The sequence below is a fragment of the Panthera leo genome, chromosome A3, assembly GCF_018350215.1.
Source record: "Panthera leo isolate Ple1 chromosome A3, P.leo_Ple1_pat1.1, whole genome shotgun sequence".
In the NCBI taxonomy this organism is placed as follows: Eukaryota; Metazoa; Chordata; class Mammalia; order Carnivora; family Felidae; genus Panthera; species Panthera leo.
The window spans coordinates 123,631,758-123,649,097 of record NC_056681.1 but is presented as its reverse complement, the minus strand read 5'-3'; the positions used below and the strand labels follow the sequence as shown (position 1 = coordinate 123,649,097).

At 49.0% G+C, this 17,340-nt stretch overlaps 1 protein-coding gene across 1 annotated transcript in view; it reads left to right on the top strand.

Moving 5' to 3' along the window:
- LOC122216577 overlaps positions 1–17,340 on the top strand; it is a 126,285-nt gene that overhangs the window by 86,132 nt on the left and 22,813 nt on the right. The window lies entirely within an intron of this gene.

Sequence of the window (17,340 nt, the reverse complement as noted above, 5' to 3'; positions counted from 1 at the left end):
TTGGCGATTTGGAAGGTCACGAGGGCCATAAGCCATGCTCTTTAAGAGGGCTGGTGGTAGGAGGTACCCAGGCTGCCATAACTTCCCACCAGACCTGCATGCCAGGCTTCAGGATGGCCAGGGACCTTGGGCTATGGGATTCCTCTGGCTGGACCCCTTGCCTGGGGAGGCATTGGTTGCTTGGCCCTTGGGGAAAAACCCACCCTTCCTCCTCCGGCAGAGCTGGGAAGATATCCAGGGCCAGCTGTGTGCTTTGGAAAGCTACTCCTGTGGTTCCTCGTCTCTCTCCCCTGTGCGGGAGTGTAAGATTAACCTCCAGTTTTATACCCTGGAACTCCAAGTACCATACAAGTTTCAGTGTTTTTCAGGTGCAAGTTCTTTGTTTGGCTTTAGCAAATGAGTACAATAACAAGCTGGAATATGCAGGTCCTCAGGGGGGTGGGTCTGGGAACCACAAGAGTAAAGGGGTTTCCAGTTACCCTCTGGCTTGTGCTCAAAGTCCTCACTCTCCCTGAAGAATGGGTGTGAAGGCTCAGGCTACGCAATGGTCTGGGAATGGAGACTTGGAAGAGAGACTGAGGTTCCCCAGAATCACAGTCCACGCCTTTAGCTAGCAAGCAGGTGGTCAGACAGAAGGGAAGGGAGTGGGGGTGGTGGTGCTGTAACGAGGGTGTGTGATAAGCACGGTATACTCTTTCAAGATGGTTTTCAGCAGCTCTACTTGTCTATTAGCCCTGCTGAATGTTTGCATCTCCCCCAAATTCATATGTTAAGCCCTAATCTCCAGTGTGATGATATTTGAAGGTGGGGTCTGTGGTAGATTAATGAGTTTAGATGAGGTCATGTGGGTGGATCCCCCATGATGGATTCCTGTCCTTACAAGAACAGGGAGCGACCAGAGCCCTCTCTCGGCTACGTGAGGACACAGCAAGAAGGCAGCTGTCTGCAAACCAGAAAGAGGGCCCTTCCCAGGCACTGAACCTACTGACACCTTGATCTTGAATTTTCCAGCCTCCAGAACCATGAGAAGTCAATATTCATTGTTTAAGCCGCCCAGTCTATGGTGTATGGTATTTTGCTATAGCAGCTCGAGCTGACTAAGACAAGTCTTGAGATCAATTTTTAACTCGTCTTCTGGGCCCAGAGGGATCTAAGAGAGCATCTCCTCCAGCCTGATTTGTTTACAGACCCTCAAGTCTTGGGGACTTGCCCCCATGTTCTTCCCATTTTTCTGTCCTACTATGGCTTTTTCTACTGATATGTTGGAACTTGTTGGAAGAGAGGAGGGAATTTGCCTACTCCATGGGTTTATATTTCCAAGTCAAAGGACATCGGTAAGTGTAAATGGTCTGATTAGTAAGTTTGGGAGGAGGAAGTGGATACTCCTTACCTCTCACCCACTGCCCTTTCGGATTGCCTGCTGGCATAGTACAGGTGCTCCTGGGGGCCCTTGGCCATGAGGTAAGCTTAGCAACAAAGGCATGGCAGAAGAACCTGTGATCTACTGGGCAGATCTTCACCCTGGGGCCCAGCATGAGGAGACCCATGGTCTGCCCACCGAAGTCGTGCTCCCCAATAGCTCTGTCAGTACAAAGCTGATATTTGGGTCCTCATCCTCCTACTCCTGTGCCTACTACGAGTTGGTTTGGAATTTCAGAAGGAAAAAGGATGCTCTTTATTAGACCCCCTCAAACACCATACCAGCTTTGTAAGTATTAAGTAAATTAATCTTTTACCCATGATATGAGTTCCAAATACTTTTCCTAGGTTTCCCTTGATCTTTTCGTTTGTTGTTTGGTATTTTTCCTCTTGCTATGGAAATCAAGTCAAATTTATTAATCTCATATTTTGTGGATATGGAGGTTTTGTGTCATGTGTAAAAAGCCCTTCCTGCCCTGCTGGATTATCAAATATTTTTTTTTGTGTTTTCTTCAGGTACCTACCTGCCTTCATGTGTTTTGTTTAATCCTGGTAGGGCATGTTACCAGGAGCCTGGATAGATTTTACTCAGAACTAAGGAGGCAACTCTGACCACTTTTCTCCTGGAATGGGACTTTGGGAAGCGGCAGAAGGAGGGACAAGGGAACACAAGGCCACGTATCTTTGCACTTGGGTTGGTGCCATTCAGTGGGTGCAGTTATGGGTCAGAAGTCAGTCTCTAGAGTTGCCTGACAACTCCAGTGGCCATGACAGGGAGGAGGAAGAGCTCGCGTAGCCTCGCTCTGGAGCCCAGAAAGGGAAGGGGCTCTCTCAGCCACTCTGTGAGCTGGGTGGTTAGAAGGATTGGAGCCCAGATCTGGTGACCACAAGCCAAGGGCTTGTTCTCTGGACTCAGAGGTCCAAGCCCAGCTTGGTTCCAGCCAAACTAGAGAGCTCAGCTGTGAGGCTGATGGGCCCTCATGCCTCCTCACCCTGAGTCCCTGCTGCATGGCCCTGAGGTCTGCTGTGCAGCCTGGGCCTGGCTGAGCTCAGACTCCTACTGAGCATGCGTGGGCTGCCGGGATGCCCAGAAAATCAAGACCGGCCTGTCACCACGGCCTCTAAGAGAAAAGTGGTGAGTTGCCTCCTCAGTTCTGAGTAAAATCAACAACAGGCTGCAAACGTGGGACCACTTAGAGACCAAAGTCTTCCTGCATCGGGTACTTGTTACTCCCTAAGTTCCTTTCACATGTTATAAAGGAACATGCCTTTGGGGAAGCAGGGTGAGCCATGTGCTTGTCTTCTTTCAGCCCCCTTGTGACTTCACAGCCTGAAGGGCAGGTTGATGAGCAGCTCAGTGTGCTCCCACCTGCCTGCCAGCAGTCCCGCCCCCTTCCCACCAGCTCGTCCTCAAATAATAAAACGGTCCCAGTCTTTGTTTTTCATAAGTATAATTAACAGTGAGAAATCCTTTGGTCCTTCTCTGATTCTTTTTATACAAATTTAGGGTGGGTCTGGATGAATGTGAAGATCCTTTACTATAGTTGTGGGCTGTGTGTATATTTAAATTTTTTATATTAAATCTTGTACTGTCTCCTCTCCCAATGATGTGATCAATTTGATGTGATCTTTGGTTGCTGTTTCTTCCTAGCTATCTTTTCTTCTTGCCCAGAAAGCCCTGAATAGCTTCTACCAGGGCTACCTTATACAGTTGCACAGGGTGTGCACTGCACAAGGGGTACCATCCATTTTATAGTCTATAGGCTGAAAGACACCCTTGAACTTGTGCACTATAGCAGCCCTATCTCCAGTGATTGTGTGGTCACAATTTACATAGGCAATTCTAATTCTCTTTATAATTAAAAGTTCATACATCATAACCCAAAGCCACATGGGAATATTTCTTGGGTTACCTGCTATTCTGGAGTATCCACACTGAACTCATATTAATTATGTGATTACGAGTGGCTCCCCCTCTCTTGGTTGAGCTGAATCAAGGATGTAAAAGGAAAATGTCAGATTAAATTGATGACTAATATGCCACCTGAGCCCTGGAAGAATGGGGAAGGTTATTCCATTTCAGAGAAAGATTTTATTGGCTAAAAGAAAGATTTAGGTTGTAAAATCCCAAGTAAGTGGGAAGAGGAGGGGAAACATTCTTGTCAGGGTGGGAGCAGATTTGAGGGGAGGATTCTTGGACCAATCAACATCAGTCTATAGGTCTGAGGAGAGTGTTTCTATAGTAAGCATTTTTAGTATTTTGTCTGTTTGGGAAATCTGCTAGGTGTGAACCTCCCACCTCCTGCTATGGAAGCAGAAATGGTTTGAGAATTCTCTTCAAGACCCTGACCGCTGGGGGTTACAGATATATGACTAAAGGTCAGCCAGTCAAATGCATCCATTTGGAACTGGAGCCAAAGATGCCTAGAAGCAGAAGCTATTTAGAATTCTTTCTGGCAGAGGTGGAATTCACCAAAGGTCCAGGCCCAGGGCCCACTGGCTGCAGGGACCGTGATGAGCATCCAGCAGCATGAGGCTGAGTCTCCCATGGCCCAGATTGCCACACTCCGCCTAGCCCCCCTGAATTCCAGCCTGTTTCCTGATGCTGATTCTCCATATTTCCTATGGATTTTGTAAGCTACTGGATATCCTTCCTAAAAATCATATTCGAGCTTACCAGAGTTAGCTTCAGTTTTTACAACCATGAACCCTTAGATAAATCCCCTCTGCTCACAAAGGCCTGGGATCTTATTGAAGTCAGAGTGATCCTGTCTGGCAAGCAGTGATGTACTGATAAACCATTCTCTAGAAAAAAAAGAAAAGAAAAGAAAAGAAAAATCCCTGATTTGTGACATTTGGCAAGGAGCCAGGACAAGCCAGCTTCTGCACAGCACCGTTAAGACTTAGAACCAGGCTCTGAACCTTTGAGCAAGAAGGACACCATCAGATGTGGCTTTTATAGCTAAGGTCATGGGTTTGCCACATACTGACTTGGTGAGTGTAAGGAAGGTAGTGGTGATCAGTGGTCAGTCTCCTAACTGGGGTAGAGACTAAGGCCAGGCCCGGGCTGCTGGGGCTCCCTCAGGCCAGGAAGAGTGCCTTTCCTTACTGTGGGGAGGGACAGAAACGTATCTTTGCTTTAGCCCTAAATCTTGCCTGACTACTAAGCAGGATTCTGTGACTTAGGGCCAGCTGCTTCTTCCATCTGAACCTCAGTTTGTCCATACAGAAAAAGGGGTGGTACCTGCCGTAGTAACACCTGTTTTGTACTGGAGCCACAGTGGGTCAGCTCTGCAGGGACAGCTTAAAACCTCTGGGGCTGAGGCCGAGAGACTGAGTCTCGGGGGAGGCTCTGACTTGGCAGCATTTCCATGATGCGTGCCTGGTGTGTGTGTCTCTGTGTGTGTTGTGAACAGTGTAGTAGAGCTGGGCCCTGGGGACATCCAGTCTAGTGTGGCTCTAGGCATGTGTCTTCGATTACTGGCACTCAGCGGGTGAGCAGACAACAGAGTCCTGTTTTAGGCGACGTAAAGAGGATTTGAATGTTTAATAAGAAAAGGATGGGCAAAACATGCTGTAAGAAATCCACAGAATGTCACTGGCATCGGCTGGCCTGCTCCCTCTGGCGTGTGATGACAGGATTTTGTAAATAGTCTGATTAATTGGTGTCCTCTGGTGACCTAGCAATTCACGATTGGAGTTTGGGGTCCGTTCCTGGGATGTCCTGGCCAGTTGCAGAGAGAAGCAAGGGGGCACAGCATGATTTCCTGGCCTCACATCAGAAAAGGCCTGAAAATAGCTCCTGAGCCTCCAAAAGTCATCAGTCACCACATGCCAGCAAAGCCTGCCCTCCTTCGAGGCTCTGAAATACTAGAGCTTTCCGCCCCGCCGAAGCCTCCCCAGCCTTACTGCACAGCCTGTAATTAGGGCAAAGTGTGAAACTTCTAAGGTCTTGGGCAATCTCACCTACCCTGCTCAATAGCCTGAAGTCTGCTCAAGTACCTGTTTGCCTCTTTGCCTCTCAGAGCATTCTCTTGGCATTAAACCCTGAAATGTCTGGGTAGATATTGACGTTCTCAGTAGCAACTCCTTACATTGATCAACCGCATTAATCCGACTCTGTTTCATATCAACTGGTTTCCAAAACAGAATGTAGGTTAGCTCACATTTGCTGGTACCACTGTGCTTGCCCTCTTGGCTCCCCCGCCCCCTGGCCCTGGCATGGGTCAGGTCTCAAAGCTGCAAGGCGGTGTTGCTGATGCCCAAAGGGTTAAATGGCCATCTGCCCCCATTTGGCCCCAGCAGCTGTGCGAAGCTTGCCCGAAGCTCCCCCAGAGCTCCAAGAGCTGTAGCCCTGGGGAAGCACACTGTTGGAGGCAAAGCACCAGGCTCTGGTTGGAAGTCCGGTCTCTTCTCTTTGTCGCCAGACTCACTCACTTCCTGTTTCACCACCTGTTTGCCTCCTGACCCTGTTGCTGAGAACCCTAAGCGTCTGCATTCTGGGCGGACCTAGGAGGGGGTCCCCTGACCGGTTCCTCTAGTCTGGAAAAAAGGGGCAAAATTCCATTTCAGAAGTAAAGCCGGGAAAGAAAGTCTGTGCTCGAAACATATGTATTGGGGGACAGGAATTTTCCCCATTCTCTTTTCCCCATAGAAAGCATGCTACAGCGATATTTTAACTATTCACTTAGCCTTGAATTAGCGTGATGTCATCCAAAAGGACTATTAGTCTGAAGTTACACTTTCAAAGCCAAAAAAAACAAAAAAACAAAAAAAAAACCTCTTGCCCCCAAAATAAACATTACATATGTTCAACCATAGGAGAACAGGATTATAGACTCTGGGAACTGGAAGGAATCGTAGAGTTTATTTTACAAATGAAGAAACTAAGGTCTGGGGAAGGATGCTTCCTGCCTGGATTCAAGATGAAAGGTCAAGATTGGGAGCCCGCAGAGCTCTTGCCACATTTCAGGAGGGCGGTCCCGTGGGATTATCTGAGGTAGCAGCTGAACCAGATTGTGCCGCCTGCCATTTGCATGGTAGTGGTGTTTGGTCACAGACTGTGAGGAGGGGATGTGGGCCCAAGGGACTGCTGTCTTTTCAGGTTTCTGTGCCACTTGGGACATCCAAAGCCATTGGCTTGATTGTGTCAAGGAAAAGCTCCTGGTAGTAGGCAGGGTACTTAATTTTTTTTTCCCCCATAGGATCGGAGGGAAGATGGGTCCCAGTAGGAAGAAACAGCTGTGTACATTTCTGCTGTTGGAACCTTTGTGGATAATCCCCAAAGGTGCCAGTGGCTGGCTGGGTGAGGAAAGGGTACTTGGATGGAGGTAGGCTGTTCGTTTGTGAAGCTACCCAGGAATGACCAAGAAAGCCCAGTGAGGGCAGTGGGGGGGTTGGGGGAGGGCTCTCTCCCACCTCAGGGCCAGACTCACCCCAGAGCCTTAGCCAGTTTCCTGAAGCCCGTGGGTGCTGAGGGGTGGGGGGTGCAGGGCAAGAGGAATTCCCTCGACCCTGAAAGACACCTGACAGTTTGACGGGACCGTTTTGACATAGGGACATGTTGTAGTGGTATAAAAGGTACCTGTGAAATACTCAGCTCTTTCTTTTCATTTTTCTTTCTTTCTTCTTTCTTTTTTTAATTGTAATTACTAGCAATATGGGTAAAAGAGCTCCCTCTGCACCCAGGTGGGGCTTGGGGGCTGGGTAATAGACAGGGGTATGAATCATATATGTTACTTGACAAAAGCACAGCAGAAAAAGAAAAAAAAAAGCTTTTAATGTATGGAAGGGGCTGCATCAAAAAGTCCCCGATTAAAAACCGCTACATCTAAATATGTCGCTTAGATTCTTAGCAGCCCTGGGGGAGTAGCTCAGAGGGGGCTTTTTACTACCAGTCAAGTGCCCTGAACCCCAGGTCTCTCTGCTCCCTGCCATGCTTGCCCCTCCAGCTCTGCACACCACTCCCTCCCGCTGGGTCCTGGCCCTCTCCTGCAGGGCTCCACCCTCCTCCTGAGGAGCAAGACTAGAAAGACCCAGCTGCGGCCTCATTACTGCTCTCATCCAACCAGTCTCCTCTGCCCAGGCCCGATGCTTGGGTCTCAGTTCCCCCAAATCAGCACTTGCAATCTGCCCGAGACTTCAGCTGAGACTGAACCTCTTGAATTCTTGAGAATGACTGCCTCCAGGAATGTGTCTATACTGCCTGGGAACCGAAAAATAGAAGTCTTTGTTCCAAAAGGAATGTATTTGAATTCCCTGTAATTGCTTTGTTGGGCCAGAGCAGCGGGACCTCAGCTCAGCCTTGAGGCACCAGGACTGTCCTAGTTACCCTAATACGTGTCCTAGGTCTTTTGTGTGATTAAAGAGAAGGAGAGAGGGGCCAAGGTATCAGGTCCCAGATGGCTGGTGCTGTCAGTCCCTGGACCCGAATCCACATGAGACAGAAAACCTGCCCAGAGACACAGACAGTGAGGGAGGAGGTGAGCACTGGGCTATGCTCTCTAGGTTGGGGGGCCAGCAGGCTGGGAGACCAGAGGGTCTGTACACAGTAGGGGCCTAATTCATACCTGTTGAATGGAAAGGGTGATGAGGCAGCAGAACAGCTTCCTAGAATGCCAGAGAGCTCTGCTCAGTCATAGCCTACCCTACCCACAGAAGCCCAGCCTTCTAGAACTTACCTATGCCCCCTTGCTGGTGTTCAACCATCTCTGACAGTCAAGATTTTTCAACCCCAGTGCAATAGCCTTCTACTTAAGATTTGATCATATTTCTCATCTGCTCAAAAATCTTTCCGGCTCTCCAAGACCTTCAGTAGTGCTCACTACAGTATTTGTCACATGAGGTGTTATTTAAAATTGGCTTCTGTGATCTTGCTTCTGTCTTGAGGATTTACAACACACATTGGCCCACCTAGGGGCCCTGAAAAGACCGGCAGGGAAGGCACTGGTTTCCCAGACTTGGCTGTGGACTGTGTCTTTTTGTTTGCTTAACATCTATTAGCACACAGCAGAGTATGGGACATGCTTTGGCAACACTAACCTTTAGCATAAAAACCAAATGAATTAATTAGTCTTGTGCTCAAGAGATTATGAAATCTGCCCTCAACCTAAGGTTCTCCTTGTCTCCTTATCATGTAGCTCCTCTTGTCCATGCATACTCTTCCTCAAGCATGCTGACTGTGGGGGCTGAATCATGTTGCCCTAAAATTCACATCCCCAGTCCCTATCCCCAGTCTCTTAGAATGTGACTATATTTGGGGATAATGTCTTTAAAGAGGTAATTAAGTTAAAATGAGGCCGTGACCTCTATATCCAAGGTGACCCCTAGATCCAAGGCGACCGGTGTCCTTATAAGAAGAGGAGATCAGGACACACAGAGTGGTGCCAGACTTGTGTGCACACAGAGGGAAGACCATGTGAGGACACAGGAAGAAGGTGGCCGTCTACAAGGAGAGAGGTTACAGGAGAAACCAACCTGCAGACATCTTGGTGTCAGACTTCCAGCTTCTGGAACTGTGAGAAAATAAGTTTCTGTCATTTCAGCCACCCTTGTGAGGTATTTTGTTGAGGCAGCCGGAGCAGACTGACTCACAGCTCTCCCCACTGTCCCCCCCCCCGCCCCCCCCCCCCCCCCCCCCCCCCCGCCAACCCCCTGCCCCCAGGGTTTATGCGTTCCATCCCGTGATTCTGCTTATGTTCCCTTCCTCCTGGGATGCCATTCTCCTCCAGGGCTCCGCCACTGTCTTTCTTTTAGCAACGAAATAAACCAACAAAACCAAACAGAACAGAATTCTGCCTACCTTTTAAGGCCTCGCTGCGATGCCTCCTTTTCCAATCAGCTGACCCGGATCCTCTCACTTCTGGGCTCCCACGGCTGGTGGAAACGTCAGTCCTGCCCTCCCCTCCCTGCGTCCTGCTACAGTGAGTTGAGCATGGTTACTCAGCTGCCATATTGTTGGATCTCTGGGGGCAGAAACTTGTGCTGTGTCCCAGACCCAGCAGCATTCCCCAGCACATAACAGGTGCTCGGTGATCATTTTCCGGTTACAATTAAAATTATGTCTCTGCACCCAGCAGGCCAAGAGGAAAAGTGCCTGGCATGTTCCAGTTGTTGGGATGCTGAGACCAAAACCGTAGTCTCTGCTCCAGTTCAGGGAGGGCTATGTGGAGGAGGGGCATTTGAAGGATAGGTAAGAGCTGAAGTCATGCCTCTGTGCGAGCAAGGGAACAGAGAGCTGCTTAATCTGAGTTCCAAATAACTAACGTGCGTTTGACTTGATGGCTGGGGACCCTGTTCCCTGCTCACAGAAGTCACTCAGGAACCACGATGAGGACGAAGGCAGACCATGCACCGGCACACCCGGCTGTCGGGCTCTGCTCCTTGGTGAAGTCCCTTCCACTGACCCTGTGGAGTGGGAAGGCACAGGTAATGTGTAGCGGGCAGAAGCCAGGACCTCCTTCTGGAGGCTAGGACGGGTGGCACCTGTGCTGGGCCACCAGCATCCGAGTCAGCGGCTGTCACGTGGAGTCTGTCAAGCGAGGCATCTAGCCGGCCCGCGGCCTGGGGAGGAGGGCCCCCTGAAAGGGGAGCTTTGACACCCTCCACTCTGATCTGAACACAGGTTTTTAATTTCCCTGTAATTTGCCCTTCTCCCTCTCCTGGGCTGGCTTCCCTGTCATTTCATTTCCTGCCGTATTCTCATCTTACAGCAGAGGTGAAGAGAGTTGACCTCTCCTTGCCCCAAAGCTGAATAAAATACAGAACAGATTTTTTTTTGTGAATAAAAATAGGCTTCAATACCACTGGCCAGTCACCTGAGGCTCCTCTCAGCACGCTGGTCTAGTTCTGTCCCAGCTACCGGCCTGTGGGACAGGGCTGCACAGGAGGGGGTGGGGGTGGGGCGGGGGGGACGGTCCGGGTCCGAGGGGAAGGGGCAAGAAGGCCAGCGCCCCGGTGAGAAGGGCAGCAGGCAGCGAGAGCGAGGCCAGTCCAGGTGGCTGGTGGACACCTTCGTCCTCTCCCATGAGAGGCGGTAGTGGGCATGGAAACCACCTTGCAGGTCGCCCTTTCCAGGGGACCGAGGAGGAAAGATTGAAATGTCAGCACCTAGTGGGAAAGAAATTTCTGTCTGGAACATTTGGGAAAATTCCAAGAGGGATGCAATTAGTCTCTCCTAGCAGAGTAGGGGACATGTGACTTTAGAGCCAGATAGACTGCACATCTGTCTGGTCCTTGCTTTCTGCAGCGGGCTGTGTTATCTCAGACCAGAAACTTAATCTCTGAGAACCTCAGTTTCTTCATCTGTAAAATGGAGACAAGGTAGATTCCATAGGTCAGCTGTGGGAATTAAATAGAACAGCACACGGAAGGTGCTCAGCACATAAAAGGTGAGTCCTGTTCTATCTGTGTGATCTATTATTCGGGTCTAGGTGTAAACATCAGAGGGGCCGCCTCTGACCTTGCCCCCCGCGCCCCCACCCAGCCCTACCGTCTAATGCAGTCACCAGCTCTGGGCCATTGAGTGCCCTGTCCTCTGCATGGCATGGATGCTTCCTTGTTTCTTTAAGAGTTTGTGGTCTGAAGTTTCCCGGAAGGAAAGCCTGTGAAAGCAGGGGCCCAGCCTCTGTGTGGACCACGGTACCCCAGCACCCACCGTTCTGGCAGAGTGGGCCCTGGGTCACGAGTTATTAAATAAATAGCTGCAAAAAGATGGCTATTATTTTTATTGTGTCAGGGCAACCTTTTAACATTTTAATTACGTTTTTGTCCCTCCCTGTATTTTGCCATTTTCCATCCCCTTTTCAAGCAGTTAGCAGCCTGTGGGCTTCTTTCCTCAGGGGAGATTTGTGGCTTGTCTGAAAGCACAAGTCATCTGTGAGACACTCTCTTTCCTGGATTTTGTTTCCGAAATGTCTAAAACCATTGACAAGATTATGCTAGAGCCTCGAGGGTTTAAGGAGAGAGAGAAAAGGAGGGAGGGAGAGACAGAAAGAGATAGAGGAATGAGAGATGAGAGAGAATGAGGGAGGGGGGACAGAGGCAGAGGGAGGGAGAGACATTTTGCAGGAAACTTAAAGAAGGAGACACTCCCCATCATCCATCCCACCAGGTCTTGAAGGAGATTTCTGGAGTCTGGATGGGGCAGGAGGAAGCTCTGGGTTCTGGGAACAGCAATGGATGCCCAGTTCCCCCCCTCCCCCGCCCCAGGATAATGCCCTAAGGAGGGGTCAGTATTCAGAAGGTGTGGCTGTGACATGACATAGGGAGGCAGGGACTGGGTGCCAGGGTCCCCAGTGATAGCAGTGGCACAAGAGAGGCAGCGTGGACCAGTGTGATGATGTCTGGGTGCAGCTGGCCAGGGCTGGTGGCTGATGACCACAGGAGTCATCCTGGTTCCCTGAGGCTCCTTTCACCCCAGAGCCAGCACTGCCGCTATGATGGTTGAATTTAAATGTGCCTCAGAGTCAGAGCTCAGTTATTCACCCTCCTCTGCATTACTTACTCACTAAGGACTCATGAACTGCCTTTGGGTCATGGACTTTGAAAGGACCGATGACCCACCCTGTGCCCTGTTTGCAGAGAGGGGTGGGGAGGTGTGAGCAATGCCAGTCTGGTCTGAGAGAGGGCAGAAAGGAGAGTGCTACCCCTGTACCTGCTGTCACTCCTGGGCCCTGCCTGGTCCAGGGCTTCAGGGGTTGTGAAGGCATACAAGAGAGGTCATAATTCCCTATCTTCCGACAGCACAACTAAATCTAGTAAAACGGCCCCTGGACATAGTTGATGTATAGTATCTGTCACTTTTCGTGGCTTCTCCTCCTCACTTGTGTTATATCAGAACCTCATGGCTTTGCAACCAAGGGGAAGCATGGGAGAACCGGGGGCCTCACATGTGACCACTTGCCACCCCGGTGGCTTCTTGCCCAGGGCCACGTGGTTCATTAGAAGGCTGCCGGCTCCACTGGCAGCTGCGTGCCTGCTCTGTATGGGGGCCTCTAGGGTTACGGTGCTCCCTGTCCACGTTTCCCCGGGCACACAACTGCAGGTGCCCTGCTCCTGGGCTGCATGTGGGTGGGCTAGGGATCTGTTTCCTCTGCCAGCTCACATTTCCCTTGGACACCTCCCTCTGTCTCTCCAAGAACCAGCTCCTGATTCCTTCCCCACTAAAACTAGATAATTCTCTTTGTGGAGCTGGCTTTCCAGAGAAGTCTGCCTTGTCTCATATAATGATGTCTCTCTCCTCTTGCTCTGAAGAGGAGGGATGTCAACAGGGTACCGGCTCCAAAAGAAATGGCCAACATCTGCATTAGCTTCCTATTGCTGCCATAACAGATTGCCACAACGACACAGATTTATTATCTCCTGGTTCTATATAAGTTTGACAGTGGGCTAAAATTAAATTGTCCACAGTGCTGTGTTCCTTTCTGGAGACCCGAGAGCTGAAGCCACTCCTTTCCTTTTCCACCTCATAGAAGCTGCCTCATGGCCCTTTCCTTCATTTTGATAGCCAGCAGGTAGCCTGTCTCTGACTTGCTCACAAAGGAGTGACACTCTATCTGAGCAGCAACCAGGTGAGTGGATACATGCAATCCTACAGTAGGTGAGTGAAGTGTGGGTTCAGGGAGGGAACAGAGTGGGAACCAGCAAGGCCAGGAGGCTCCTTGCCAGGGTGTTACCCAAGCCAATGCTTGGCTTAGCTCTCCAACTAGACTGGAAAAACTTGAAGTCAGGGACTGGGGTGAACTCATCATCTTCCTTCCCTCAATGCTAAGTTCACTGCTTTGTACCCTATAGACACCCAATAAATACCACTTGCAATGAACTGATTCAACTCTTTTGGAGTCATTTTTCTTCTCTTTGGGGCCACAGTTGCAGAACCATGAGGTGACGGGAAGTCAGGGACTCTGGCCCATGCTGGGGGTGGAAACAGCATCCTCAGGGGGCAGAGCCCTGGCCCTAGGGCTCCCTGTCCGAGTCAGGGTTTGGAGAATTTTCTTTATTGTCTTGCATTTTGCCCCATCAGAGATGACGCTGGAAGCTTTAGTCCCATGGTGGGACCTCACCAGGAATCTTCCCAGACATCAGGGAACTGGATTTGAGAACCGCTTTTGGGTTCAAGATGGACTGAAAGATCACTTGAGGGTTGATCAGTGATAGATGTCTCCTCCTTTGAGTTCCTTCATAAAATAACATGCTGGGAGTGAGGGGATGAAATTGAGCAAGTGAAATAATTGGCAGAGTGTCAGGAAGCACTTTCTGGGCAGATCTATTAGCTGTGCCCTCCCCCAGGGGGAGGGGGCTATTGCCTGAGTCTGGGGGAGGCATGTTTTGGCTACAGGAGGGAACATCCTGGGGGCTCTGCCTCTGGGCTCCTCCCCTGAGGTTCTGGCCTCCAGTCAAAAACTTCCTGCTGCAGATTTAGCCTGGTGAGGCCCCTAGGCTGTGAGCATCTTCTGACCCTCTGGCCTCAGATTATTCCCCTGCATCCCTGTCTTCTTTTTCACACAGAGCCTCTGAATGGGGACCCTACATGGCTTCTAGGACCTGCAGGCTGCAGGGGAAGGCTGGCCCCAGGGATGTCTGCAGGTAGGAATCACTGTCTGGCAGGGCTGGCTCAGGACTGGGCTGAATTCTTGGTGGTGGCTTCATGTTTGCTGAGGGAATGAATGGCAGAATGCCACGGACGGAGTGAGGCTGAATGTTAGGTCAAGGTTTGCCTGTTATTCTCCTTCTTCAACTGGAGAAACCCTCCTAAGTTCTTGTGACACCCAGGTCATACAAGGGATGACACTACATTGGACTTGAGTGTCCTACTTTCCTTGGAGGGCCATTCTTCAGGCCAGCCTTCAACTAGGACTGGCAACCAATTCGTGGGCAGTGAAGTTAATGTAGCCAAACATTAAAAAAAAAAAAAAAAGACATAGGAGGCGCCTGGGTGGCTCAGTCGGTTAAGCATCTGACTTCAGCTCAGGTCATGATCTCGTGGTTTACAGGTTTGAGCCCCAGGTCGGGCTCTGTGCTGACAGCTCAGAGCCTGGAGCGTGCTTCAGATTCTGTGTCTCCCTCTCTCTCTGCCCCTGCCCCACTCGTGTTCCAAGTCTCTCTCTGTCTCTGTCTCTCTCAAAAATAAATAAACATTAAAAAAAAGACATAGGACAAGTACAGTTGTCTTAGGAATATAGGTATTACTTTGTAAAAAATGTGTTTCAGTTTTGTGTATGATCTATAGAATACTAAATGAGGGTTGCAATGTGCAATGTATTTCTCCCCGTGGTTCAAGATTAAAAAAAAAAGGTTAGGGCATCCCAGGGATTGTGGGGGATCCCATGGGGAGTGGGGAGAGATGCTGAAGCTCTGACCAGCCAACTTCATTGACTGTAAATAAAGATACATAAACCATCCAAAACATCCCTTTCCTGACACCTGGGGGGCAAGTGGGAAAGTGCTGGGTGGGAGGTGGGAGGCTGGGGTTCTGGGCCTGGATCTATCCTGTACTTCTTGTGTGTGTTGCTAAACCCTCCTCCAACCTTAGTTTTCTCCTCTCACAAATGGGGAGAGACACTGCGCACCTGTGTAGGGCTGCCCTCTGGCGGTGAGATCCGTAACTTGCTGCAGCCCTTGACTTCCAACTTGGTTTGTTGATTGGCCTGTGGCTCTCCAGATTCTGTTTGCCTGTGAGAAGGGGCAAGGTGAGCTTCACTCCCAGGTGGAGTATATAGTACCTCAATGTGTGAGTTGTGAGGTGTCCTTAAAGGCCCCTGCCTCGAGAAATATTCCCGTGTGACAGTGGACAGGACAGACCTTTGAATATTGAGTAACTCTTTCAAAGTGTGGGAAGTTGGGCTATGGAAGGCTTTAGGCCATGGGATTAGGGTAGCAGCCTTCACCAGCCTCATCGGCAGCAGGAGTTCGCTGTAGGGCCCTGCCTGGAGTGGCCAGGTTGAAGGTCGGTGCTTCTGGGGTGGGCAGCCATGAGGCCTCTGGGTCCTAAGACGGTGTTGTCTCTTCTTGACTGCCCACAGCTGGTCTCCTTCCCTGCAAGTGTCTTTACCAAACGTCAGAAACAGCAAGTGGCACTGAGGGCTGAGGCTTCCTCCCAGGGGACCTACCAGGTAGTCAAAGTTTTGATGGGGTCCACCTGCTTTAGGGTACTTTGCTATTTGCCAGGTCTTCTGGATGCATCTGCTGGGTCTGAACAGGGTTTTCTGGAGCTGCTAAGAGTGAGACTGGAGGTTTATGGCATGCAACTTATTTGTCTTGCCACTTGCCTCAACCTCTTCCTTTTCTCCTGGTATCAGAACCTATTTGCATCTCCATTTAAAGCTCTAATTAAATTCCCTTCAGTCGTTGACTCAACCTCCTGCAAGAGAAGTGATTTTCTGAGAAATTTCTTACTTAAACAGTATGCTGTATTGTTCTGAGATTTACTTCTAGTAAATTAAGAAGACTAAATGCTCCTGGCACTGTCTCTGCATTGAAAAAGGTCAGTTGTCTGCAAGAGTAATGCATCCTCAAATCCTCCAAAGCGAATACCTTGGATCATTGCATTTAAGAGGTACTGAACAATTGTTTGTTAGAAGGTTGAACGGACGAATGGGTGGGTGGAATTTCAGCAGGGGTACTTGAGGTGACGCTTCTGGGCTGTGACGTCACAGAGTTGTGCGAAGCAATAGGATGTGTGAATCCCACTATTATTGGACAGGATAGGTGGCCTGGAGCCAAGTCTGGGTACTTAACTGATAAGATGGAAAGACCCAAATAAACATTTGGCAAAATGGAGTCAAAGCACTTTTCAAAACAGTCATTTATGTTATTAAACCCCCATCTTATGGGGATCTGAGGGTCTAAAGTAGGAGTGTTTTATCTTTAAACAATTCACTTGTCTTCTGACTTCACGAATCCCCATGATGGCTTTGTTTTGAGGACATCACCAGTCTACCGCAGCCTAGAAGTGATTACCAAATGGCCTGCTTCATGCACATGGTTCTGACTTCTAGGCTGAGTTCAAAGCAGAATCCTTAATAATGATTTTTAAATAATATTATTTTAATAATATTAATAAGTTTAATAATAATATTTGCTTAAGAAGATAATAAAGAAGATTTGCTTTCCTTTACAATTTCCCATGCTGGTCCCTTTAGAAAAAAAAATAGAAATATCCCTATTTCTACAAGTGAAGACTTTGAGAAAACATTAGAATGTGTATTTGAGTTCTTGTCCACACCCTGTCATGACGAATCATGGAGAAGTGTCCCTTCTTCATTCTCTTGATGGGAAATGGTGGTTGTTTCTTGGAACAAATGAAGTAGGGGCTTTAATCCTCCAATCAGGAAACACCATGCTGGAAGCTGGTTTCAGGGCTCATGGAATCATGTGGAAGGATACAGGTATGGCCTTGATACCTGTATCAAAAGAAATTGATTCAGAGTTTGGAAGAAACACTAGAATTCTACACAATAATTTAGAGCTGTATTTCCCACAGCTATGGGTGAGTAGCAATGGCAACGTGTGACATGATTTTAACCAAGACATGGATAAGTGTTTTTATTTTAATGGCATATATTTATTTTAACAAATTTATTTAATGGTATATATTTTGTGGAAATTTACTTAATGACATTTAAAAAAAAATTTTTTTTTAACATTTATTCCCTTTTGAGAGACAGAGAGTGACAGAGCATGAGTGGGGGAGGGACAGAGAGAAAGAGAGAGAGAGATGGAGACACAGAATCCAAAGGAGGCTCTAGACTCTGAGCTGTCAGCACAGAGCCCAACGTGGGGCACGAACCCACAGACTGCAAGATCAGGACCTGAGCTGAAGTGGACACACTCAACCGACTGAGCCACCCAGGTGCCCCATTAATGACATTTATTTTAATGGAATTTATTTGTTTTAACACATATTAAAAGGATATACAACTA